Source organism: Tupaia chinensis, unplaced genomic scaffold, assembly GCF_000334495.1.
Source record: "Tupaia chinensis unplaced genomic scaffold, TupChi_1.0 Scaffold000294_5, whole genome shotgun sequence".
NCBI classification, from domain to species: Eukaryota; Metazoa; Chordata; class Mammalia; order Scandentia; family Tupaiidae; genus Tupaia; species Tupaia belangeri.
In genome coordinates, this window is record NW_006159782.1 from 3,545,031 (window position 1) to 3,553,257 (window position 8,227).

Below are 8,227 nucleotides of genomic sequence, written 5' to 3' on the forward strand. Positions count from 1 at the left end.
TGATTTCTTGCTTTCTGTCTCTCTCTCTCTTTCTGGTGAGCACACGTGCCCTATAGCAAAAACCTCTATTCAAAAAAAAAAAAAAAAAAAAATGGATTCTTGGACTGGCAGTTCATATCCATCAGCTCATTCAACTTAGGCACCCGTCTCATCCCCAGTAGCTTTTCCAGAGCTGCTACCTTCACCATGAAGCTCCATGAGTTTTCCCAGTTCAAATTTGAGCTCCTTCAGCATCTTGACTTTCCTGACGAGGACATCGTGGAGAGGATATTTGGACTGGCCGGCCTTTTCTGTGTCTTTTCCGATGCTGTCTGGAATCAGTTTGTTGACCACTTCTTTCAAGTCATTTGTCTGCACCTCCTGGGTCATGATTTCCATCATCTTCTTCCGGACTTGGCGGACCTGCTGATGCTGGGCAGAAGAGGTCTTCCATATCTGATTGTTGCGTTTTTTAGTAAACCCAGCACAGAAGAGACGAAGCAAATAACCATTGGTAGTTGACATCTACATGAGCTTAAATCATGGTCTGCCATTTCTTGACCATGGAACACATTTTGTCACGGGTGAGATCCATGCCCTGGAAGTCAGGCAGTTTTTGCCCTGAACATCCTCAGTAATTAGCTGGAATTTCCTAAATGCGACTTGGTCATTCTGCAGATCTGCAAGGCTCACTTCAAACACACGGTCCTTAAGGCCGTCGGACGCAATTTAGGTTCCTTGAGTCCTGGTAACCAGTGTCTTCTCAATATTTCTTCTGTTGAACATAGCAGGTGCTTTCACGTCATACCAATCTTTTTAGAAAATGGATCAACCACTTTCTTCTTGGCTCCCTTTTTGCCGCCTTTTGTAAGGCGCTTATTCTTCCCAACCGCCATGGTGCTACTCAGAGAGCCAAAAGGGCTGCCTTCACCATCTTAGAATTTTTAATAATTTTATAAATTAAAACAAATTAAACACATTTTTTTTCTTTTTTTTTTTTTTTTGGAGAGGTTTTTGTTATAGGGTGCATGTGCTCACCAAAAAGACAGAGAGACAGAAAGCAAGAAATTACCCCTCGGGGGGATGGTCATGCCGCAATCCCTTCTCCTCCATTCTCCTCCATTCTCTTCTCAGGATCTTGGGCACGCATGCACACAAGCCCCGCGTGAGTTTAAGCCACCGGGTCCGGGACTCGAATCACAGTCAACTACATGGGAGTGCAGCGACGTAGCCATTACGCCAACAGCTGGTCCCCAAATTTTAAAATTTGTGGCACAGCATGTGTGTGTGCGCATGTGAGAGCGAGTGACAGAGACAGAAGAGCACCCTCCATTGGGTCTGGTCCTGCCGTGGTCCCTCCCCTAGTCTCCAGCTCATCAGATCCTCAGCACTCACGTGTTCTGGCCACGCATGGCCTGTTTTCTCTGAGCAGTTTCCAGTGCAACATGGAGGCAGCCCTCAGTTTATCTGGGAACTTGTGCTCTGTCAGGGACATCCAGGGGGACAATGAAGCATGGCATAAGCCGAGACTACACCCGGTGGCAGAGAGTGGGCTCAGGCCAGAAAACGGTAGGCAGTGGTCCACACAGATGCCTGGCAGTTTGCTTGGCCACCGGTTGTACACCCGCATGGCTGGGCAGTCTGGGACACAGTGAGCCTGCAAGGGAACAGCAGGGGCCAGGACTTGTGCACAGACTGGCAGCAGCAGAAGATAAGGCCATGGTGAGAGCAGGACTCCGTGTGGAACGCGTCCCTGCAGCACCTGTGCACCCTAGCCTGCCAGCCTCAGCACTGGGACAGCGACTGCGCACTTGGGCTGGGAACTGTCGGTAACTTATCACAAAACAAAGGCACATGGGGATGTTGCATAGCGTGACTTAGCACAGGGGTGTTATGAGAATTCTCCAAAGGGTTTAGACTCCCTGGTTTTGAAAACTGCTACAACATTGCAAAGCAAATATCCACTGGCTCAGACTTAAACATTTTTTTTTAAATAATGTATTTTATTTATTATCATTTAAAAAATTTGCTATAGGACACATCTGCTCACCAGTGAGAGACAAAGAGAGAGAAAGAGAGAGAAAGTAAGAAAGCAAGCTGTCAGATTCAGGACTTCAACTGCAGTCATGTGGGAGACCAACGCCTTAACCACCATGCCACCTACTGACCTTAAGACTTAGAAATTAGAAACCAGCAGGTGGTGTGGTGGTTAAGGTGTTGTACACTCCCATATGACTGACCACGGTTCAAGTCCTGGACCTAGTGGCTTGCTTTCTCACTTTCCCTCTCTCTCTAGCTGTGTGTATGTCTCTCTCTTTCTCTGGTCAAATTAAAAGAAATGAATGAATAAATAAAATAGTTATTTAAAAAAAAAAAACTTAGAAATTAAATGGAAAGACTTGGGACCAGCAGTTAGCATAATGGCTATGTTGCTGGACGCCTAGGTTAGTCGACCGCAGTTCATGTCCCGGACCTGGTGGCTTAAAACTCACGCCGGGCGCGTGTGCGTGCGTGCCCAAGATCCCAAGAGGAGAATGGAGGAGAAGGGATTGCGGCGTGGCCATCCCCCCGGGGGGGGATTTCTTGCCTTGTCTCTCTCTGCCTTTCTGGTGAGCACATGCGCTCTGTAGCAAAAACCTCTCCTAAAAAAGAAAAAAAAATTTTTTTCCAGGGCCAACAGGTTGGCATGGTGGTTAAGGGTGCTGGACTCCCACATGGCCAACTGCAGTTTGAGTCTCAGACCTGACAGCTTGCTTTCTCACTTTCTCTTTCTCCCTGTTTCTCTCTGGTGAGTGTTCATGCCCTATAGCAAATTTAAAAAAATAATAATAATGATAAATAAAACTAAGTAAATATTTTTAAAAATTATTTTTTCCTGGGAACCAGCAGTTAGCATAATGGCTATGTTGCTGGACTCCCATGTAGTCGACCGTGGTTTGCATCTCAGACCTGGTGGCTTAAATGTAACAACGGGTGCGTGTGCGTGCGTGCCCAAGATCCCGAGAGGAGAATGGAGGAGAAGGGATTGCGGCATGACCATCCCCCCTGGGGGGTGATTTCTCGCTTTCTGTCTCTCTGTCTCTCTCTGTCTGTCTGGCGAGCGCACGCACCCTATAGTGAAAATCTCTCAAAAAAAATTATTTTTTCCTAAGGGCACAGTTGGCATGGTGGAGATAATTCTTTTTTTTTTTTTGGAGGGGTTTTTTTGCTATAGGGCGCGTGCGCTCACCAGACAGACAAAGAGAGACAGAGAGACAGAAAGCGAGAAATCACCCCCCAAGGGAGATGGTCACACCACAATCCCTTCTCCTCCATTCTCCTCTCGGGATCTTGGGCACGCATGCACATGCACCTGGCGTGAGTTTAAGCCACCGGGTCTGGGACGTGAACCACAGTCGACTACATGGGAGTCCAGCAAAGTAGCCATTATGCCATCTGCTGGTCCTTTAACTGCAGTATTTTTAAAATGCCTTTTGAACAAGAGACCCTGAATTTTCTTTTCTTTTTTAAAAATTTGCCAGAGGACATAGGTGCTTGCTGGAGAGACAGAGTGAGAAAGTGCTCTCAGGGGACGGCCACGCCACAACCCCTCCTTCTCCATTCCTCCCTCCTTTTGGGATTTCGGGCAGTCATTTACACGCTCCAGGGGTATTTTTCAAGCCATCAGGTCTGGAACTCAGGGTGCAGTCGGCCATGTGGGATCCAACCAGCACCAAGCCAGGGGCTGTCAAAGGTCCTGCATTTTCTTTCTCTTTTTCAAATAATTATTTTATTTTATTTAACTTTATTTATTCATTCATCTATTTTAATTTGACCAGAGAGAGACAGAGAGAGAGAGAGTGAAAGAGAGAAAGTGAGAAAGCAAGCCACCAGGTCCAGGACTTGAACCATTATCAGCCACGTAGGAGTCCAGTGCCCTTAACCACCACGCCACCAGTCGACCTGAGACCCTGCATTTTCATTTTGCATTAGGCCCTGCAAATTATGTAGCAGTCTTGATTCTCAACACTAGCGTTCCTTGCTCTCACACCTCGCCCCCTCTTTTACCCAGTTCGTTTGCCAACGCACTCCTCCTGCAAAGGTTTCTTGTCTCCTTCCACCTTCCATCGTCATGGGGACAATGGGCAGCAGTCACTGACCGCCATCTCACCAGTGGTCTATTGAGAGCATGTGCCAGTTTTGTCACCCACCCTTCAGTGGCTTCTGTCACATAGAACGGGCAGTTCCCTCAGGGAGGCCTCCAAGACTGCGCTATGGGACTGTGAGGACCTCAGGACTCCCCTTTCTCCTCTCTGGGCTACCTCCACGCCTGCCTTCCACGACTCTCAAGCTCTTCCCCAGCCAGGGACCTCCCATTCCAGTTCTCCTCTCTAGAATAACTCGCCTGCCCCCTTACAGCTAACCCCCTGCTCATCCCAGAATGCTCAGAAGGCTGTCCCTGAGCCCCTTGTGTGGATCACCTCCCGACATGCTCTCCAGCCCCGCCCCAGCACTTTCCATAAATGTTTTCGCTTTCATGTTAAGTTAGCGTCAGTCTCCCCGCTGGCTGTCCATCTCTGGGGGCAATGCCTGTATCCACCTTGTTCGACACCCGGTAAGTGGCTTCACCAGCCAGGAAGCCTGGGGCCGTGGTCCGGGCCGCCTACATCCTAGTGGTCTGTTTTCTTTTCATTTATGGGGGGTGGGGGGGGTGGAGGAGAAAGGACTGCTATGTGGCCATTCCCCAGGAGGAGGTGATCCCTCACTTTCCTTCCCTCTGTCTCTCTCCACTGAGTGCACGCGCCCTATGGTGCCCTTCAAAACAAAATAGAACCTGGCCCAGGTCGGCGGGGAGAGAGGAGATGGGCCGTCCCAAGCCGCACTTGCGAAGAACAGACACGGTGACACACTGGCAGTTCCCTGGTGGGTTCGGAGTCTTCACTTTATTACTATGTCACCAGAAGTCACCACCTTCACTTGGTTCACCACAAATGGATGGATGTCATAGAGGAGGAGCCACGGGGCCACTGATTCACTCTGGAGACTTACCCAGGTGGTGGGGGGGCCTAGAGCGGAGGCCCAGGGTGGGGACCGCCCTTCACCGCACACGCACACGCACACACACAGATGTATTCGTGGAGCCTTATATTATACATCTTATATATAGAAAATATATATATTTATACTATACACAGGCAGTAACGCTGCAGGAGGGGCCGGGCACCCAGACAAGGACACCAGGACGGGAGTGTCAGGTGACGGCTGTGCTGGGAGACGGCCGGACAGTCCACCCTCCCTTACCCTCGAGTGGGGTGTTCCCCACTTCATACTCCTTAGAGAATCAAGGGGGTTTGGGGCCAAAGACGGGGGTCCCCTGGGGTAACGAGTGGGGACCCTTGTTTACATGAGGAAAGCCAGGGAACTCCGAGAATCTTTAAAGATCAAGGATCACCATGGACGGAGAAGTGGGGCACCCAGGCCAGCTCTCTGGGAATTAGCCTGTCAGCTGTTACGCCCCCAGGTGGACCAGGAGCCCTCCGGCAGGACGATTTGTGATTTTGCAGGACACAAGTCCACTCAAAGGGCAGGAGTGGCCTCGAACCTCTCGCCCTGCGCTGTACCTTGGACAAGTCACTGTCTTCCTGCCCCAGCCTCCATCTCCAAGGGCCCTCGCAGCTCTACCCTTGTGTTGAACCCGTCTCCTGGGCCCTCTTGTGCTTGATCAGGCTGCAGCGGGGCCCTTCTCCGAGGAAAGGTTTGGGAGCAAGGGCGGACAGAGAGGGGGGACATGGGGGACGTTGCCACCCTATGAACGTGGGCAGCCTGGGGCCTTCCCCATCCACCTCCCAGCAGCGAAGGCCTCATCCAAACCCCACCCTGGACATCGCTCGCTCTGTCTCTCATCTCCACGGCCAGCCCCTGGCAGTGTCTCTGTCTCTAGGCCCGACCCTGGGAAGAGTGAGGGCGATGATTCAGCACCCCTCTCTTGGCAAGGGTCTTACCGACATTCCCAGCCGGGGGTGGCGGGGAGGGATAATGGACCCTGGGGATGAGGTGATGCTTAGCTTGCGCCCACCCTCCCTGAACCGGGCATCACCAGCAGCTGGCTCGTACCCAGGGAGGTACAGCTGGGTCGCACCCTGGGTCTCCCGGTGCCCATCAGCAGAGGAGGCTTTGGGAGGGGAGTGGGCAAGGGCAAGACTTCTCACGGCCTCCTGTGGCAGGCACAGGCTGTCACCCCGCCAGAAACACTCCCCCCACCACACCCCCGCCTCTACTGGTGCCGAACCCTCTGCTCAGGCCAGCAGGTAAGCTGCCCCTCTGCTGTCCCCACTCAGGCCGCCTGGAGGAACGCCTCCCAGGATGCCTCCCCCAGACATGGGAAATGGGAATCTGAAGAACCAGTTGTCACTCTGCTGTCCGCAGTCCTCTCCGGTCACAGCTGCCCCTGGGGGGACTTGAACAGGCCTGGGTGCAGATCAGCGCTCCACCATTCACTCAGTCACACGCTCGCTGAGCCTCAGTTTTCCCTTCTGTGAAATGGGGACAAAGGTGCTTTGTCTAGAAAGTTCCTCCCTCAGGGGAGCGTCAGGTGCACCGTGCACTAAGTGCTGGGCTGGCCGAACACGCCACGGGGACGCCCCACTGGGCACTGGTCCCACCACCCGTCTGCTCTTCCTCCAGATGCACTGCAAGCTGCGAGGGTGGGGCTGCGCCCCCCCCCCATACACCTCCTGCACGGGCGCCCGCCCACTGTCCGCTGGAGAAACACAAGTGACCACTGGCCTCTCAGGAGTCTGGTTTGGGGGACACGGGTGACGGTGGGGGAGGCACCCAGCAAGGTGCCAACCCGCGTCCTCTGCTCTGCTCCCCAGGGGCTGGCTGGTGGACACGGCACTGACAGGAAGATGGCCCAGCTCTCCCCCGCCATTCCTTGTCCCTTCAGGCTCAGCAAAGAGCCCACTGTGCAAGACTCCCTCCCTGCCCCTGTTCAGAAGGGGTCACCGCCCTTCAGTCCCCACAGCCCTCTCTATGCCTTTGGGGTCACCTCCACCTCCTCCTCCAGCCTGAGGTCGCCCTGGAGTCTCCATGCACCAGGGTCACCTGCATTATCTCGGAGGCAATGTGTCCCCAGCCCGTAGCTCACACTCCGATTCTGCCGATCCCAAGGCTTGTCCTCTCTCCTCTGTCACACAGAGGCCCGCTCCTCGGTGGGCCTTCTAGGCCAGGGAAGCACACCCCACACCCTTGGCTGCTCCGGCCCCAAATCCCTGGCTGCCCCCAGATACAGGAAGGGATGACACAGTGCCCAAGATCAGTTCTGTTTCCTGCAATGTCACAAGGGCAGGGACTCGGGGCTCCTGCTGGGTGGCTGGGTCCAAGACACCTGGGCAGCAAACCCCAGCTCTGCCATCCCTCCCTGGGAACTGAGACCACCTCGACCACCCGTGGGCCTCCTCTCTATCCAGTCATGGCAAGGACTTAGTGAGCCCTCCCGGAGGGAAAGACCGCACTCAATCCTCCAGGAGGCCATGGAGGGCATTGCTGGAGCTCCCTGGACCAAGCTCCTGGGGCACACACACAACACTCCGAGGCACTGTCGGAGGCCAGGGGAACAGCTGGGGCAGAACAGACCCTCGGCTTGCAGCAGTCAGGGCGTCTCACAGGGCTCTGGTCCCTGAGGCCTCCCAGAATGACAGAAGTACTGAGCACACAGCCAGGCTGGGGGTGGGGAGGCAGGACAGGGAAGGGCCTGCACTTTGCAGCTGGAAGGCCTGGGCTCAGCTCCACCTGCACCGCCAGCTGCCCAAGCAACCCTAACCTCTCCAGGCCTCAGCTCCTGATGCTCCTAGCAAGAAGTCAAGAGGGCCCGTGCCCTGCGGTGCTCACAGGTGTCCTGGGACTGAGCCATCAAGCAACTTCCCAGTGCCTCCCCACTTGTCTTCCCCTCCATACCCTTCTCTGGTCCCACAGGGTCTCGTCCACATCCCATCGCTACCTCTCCAGGGACCATCTCTGCCCCTCGCACCACCTGTGTGGAGCCAGGCCTGACACTCAGCAGGTGCTCAATGAATACTTGATAAACGGATACACACGCCCCAGTCCCACCCTCCAGGCCCCTGCCAGGCACACGCCCTTGTACACACTTGCACACACATGGAGACGCACCCCAACACCTGGCTGCGGTGCCCCCAAGCCCCCGTCCCCAGCTACCCTGGACCTCCGTGGGACAACTCAGAGGCTGGTGAGGTGCTGTGCAGGGCAGCCT